The following is a 3,500-nucleotide window of genomic DNA, read 5'->3' on the forward strand; positions in this document are numbered from 1 at the left end:
AAGCTCTTTACCATTTGTGGTTTATGCGATTGCTTTCATTTGCTCCCCTTTTCTGCACTGTACATTTCCCTGCATACAAGCATGAACCTACTTTAAATTCCGTCCTTATATGAACTGAACCTTTTTCTCTTGATGTCCATTTTATTTCAAAGTGAAAGCATTCAAGTCTTTTGGAATAAGACGATGGGGATAATAAGGCTTTTAAAAGCAATGAGGGGGAAAAGCTCTGTACAAACAGATGCTTTATGTAGTAAGTAGGACACAGCAGCATACCGTGTGGAAGACATGGGGGAGTTGGACAAGGAATAAGATGAAGAATGTATAGAAGACCATATGAAAGAAGTTGGGAAACTGAAATAGACATAGTGATTAGGAGTCGAACAAAAGCAAAAGGTGGCCCGATTAAAAAGCTGCGTAAAATGACAGCATTGTAGGAGCGTCTAAGAATAGACAACATGGCTGTGTGTTAGTGTGTGTTGTGGACTTTGGCCCTACTGTGTGCGCATGTTTGTTGACTCTAGTCTGACATATTTGCATCCCAGATAAGAGTGGATGTAGCCTTTAACTGCCGTCTTCTGTGGGTGTGTCTGAATGTGTGTTATGCTCTGTTGCGCTCATGCTTGTGACTGCGTTTATGCATCGCACATAGTTGTATAAACATGCTACCATATTCTGTTCATTTTAACCATGAGGAGCTACCTTGAGGTACCCCTCAGCAAGGTACCGTCCCCACACCCTGCTCCCTGCTTCACTGGATGAATGGATTAAATGTAATTTCCCTACGGGGATTAACACATTATTATTATTATTAGACTGATCCACCATGGTAATAAGAGGATGGACATTGTCAGCAGCAATTCTCAGGTGGTGTTTAAATGTGTTCAGTTGATATTAAGGGACCCAAAGTGTACCAAGAAAATATCACCCACATCATCACACCACAACCACCAGTCTGAACTGTTTATAAATGCAGTTTGGAGCCATGCTTTCATGTTGTTTACACTAAATTCCGACCCTACCATCCAAATGTCACAGCAGAAGTTGTGGCTCAAACTAGCAAACATTTTTCAAATCTTAGCTGACAGGAGAGACGCCCAGTGTAGTGATCTGCTTCAAGGTTAAAGGTATTGTGCATTTAGAGATGCTTTTCTGCATACCTTGGTTGTAAGAAGTGGTCATTTTAGTTACTGTAGGCTTCCCATCAGCTCAAGGCAGGCTGTGCATTTGCTTCTGACCTCTGGCATCAACAAGACATTTTCACAAACAAAGCTGCTGCTCAAATACTGGACACCTATGTGTTTATAAGCTGTTGTGTTATTTTTCCATTAGGAAAACAACATATTCATTTACCTCAACTTTAAGTGAAAATATTTGTATTATTTATTAGGTTAAGAACATATTTTTAAAGAGTTAACTTATTCTAGTTAAGACCAGTGTATTGATATAAGCTTATTTGTGATTTGATCTGTAGTGATGTCTAATTGTTATGAGATTCAAGTCCTCCTGATTCCCAGACTCCCTCAGGCTCTTGTTGTGACATTTTGGGGAGTCGGGGGAGATTTGCATGTGTGTGTGTGTGTGTGTGTGCCTGTCTGTCTATGCCCTTATATGCGTGAAGGGGTTATGCTGGAGAAAAGAGGTCTGAACAAAGAAAGGGGGCAGTATAATTGGCTTCAGCACTGCCAGACGACACAATGACACAGCCATTGATAGTGGAATGGTTTCCCGGAAGCAGTGGACCAATTGAGGAGCGGGAGGCTGTTTTTCACAGCCTCTGATTGGCTGGACGACAGAGACTGTCGGTCTCCAGGTAGCAAAGTGAACCTCTGAGCGTATCTGCCACCCCTCTGCCTGCTGTAGGAGGAGGGAGGGAGGGAGTGTTACATAGAAGAGTAGATGTGACCTCGGCTGTGGAGAAAACAAAACAATTAATTTACATTCAGAGAGCACATTAGCTTTTATTTTCTATATCGTCTCCCCCCACTGCTTCCTCATTCCTTCTCTTCTCCTGACCTAGAAGTTTCTGCATGTGTGTGTGTGTTTGCATATCTCTGGCTGCTACTAACATCACCATGCCAGGACTCTGAAATAAGTGTTTCATTTGTCTTTAACTTGGCTGTACACTCCACAGCTCCCTCTCTCTCTGTCTCCAGTTCTGAGAACTGTTATTTAGACTGGCCATTTCTCAATTTTCCTGCTGCTTCAGGAGAGAAGCTCACACTACTGTGGCATTTAAACTCCATAGAAACAGTTTGAGTGACTGGTGAAACGCAAAAAAACCAAAGGGCTTCCCTGGTGTTTTTGAATGATGGCATGCGAATGTGTGAGGTTATAGTACATATTTGAATATGGAGTAAAAGTGCCTATTTGCATTATTTTGCATTTGCCTACAACCCGGTGCATAAATACACATCTGTGCATGTAGCTGCTGTCTGCTTCATTCGGCCTCCCTGCTTCAGCTATCATGTCTTAATGATATCCACTTGATCGAATTTCTCGGCTACTTGTATAACAACTCTCCATGTGACACACAATTAGCAGACAATTAACATGGGCAAGGGAGTGTCAACCGATTGGCTGTGCCATCACACCGCTGAGTGACATCTCCATCATCACACCTCCTGTAGTCACCCTGAAGCAAATGAAATCTGTGTCGAAACTGGAGTCCCTTTTTTTCTGTTGTGTCTGTTGTTTCTCTTTCCTTCAATGTCCATGCCTTTCAAACAATGTGAATATTCAGTTGCCCCCGCCCATTTAGCTTTCTACATCCCATTCCTTTGTTTCTCTCTGTCCATCTGAAGATAAGATACAAGTGATTTTGCTTGTTTTTTTTTTTCATGTTCATCTGCAAGTAATGCTTTGCGCTAAAACAATGTGATGTTTCTGCTAAAAGAACTGTCAGCATGACTGTGTTTGACTTTGGCGTTTGTGTGTGCCGCTCATTTCCGACCTTAAGACATTGTCCAAATGGAGACAACCTAAGCATTAAATCCCATTATGAAGCAGATGGGGCTTCTGTAAAGAATGCGTTGTCTGAAACTGGCTTCTTTGCTGTTGTTTAGAGAAAGGTTTTGATATCTGCTCATATTTTAGGCCTCTGTCACCAGTGTTGGGAAGGTTACTTTTAAAATGTATTTCATTACAGAATACAGAATACATGCCCCAAAATGTATTCTGTAACGTATTCCGTTACGTTACTCAATGACAGTAACGTATTCTGAATACTTTGGATTACTTAATATATTATCATGCTTTTTACAACAACGTGAATGTACTATTGCTGTGTGATTTATTACTATTACTGAAGGTCCGCGACTCCGAACTGTAGTAAAGGGACCTCTGACTAATACGGCGGGGTCCCTGTCGGCTCGTAGCCGAAAAATAGCTTTACTTTGTTGTGTGGGTCAACTTTTCTTGCGAGAGACAGAGACAGGCGTTGAAAGGCTGCTCCAACGGAACTTATTGTTTTCGGAGGAAAACACGAACACAGTGTACAGTCG

Source organism: Pundamilia nyererei, unplaced genomic scaffold (genome assembly GCF_000239375.1).
Source record: "Pundamilia nyererei isolate P.nyererei 1_Seehausen unplaced genomic scaffold, PunNye1.0 scaffold00008, whole genome shotgun sequence".
NCBI classification, from domain to species: domain Eukaryota; kingdom Metazoa; phylum Chordata; class Actinopteri; order Cichliformes; family Cichlidae; genus Pundamilia; species Pundamilia nyererei.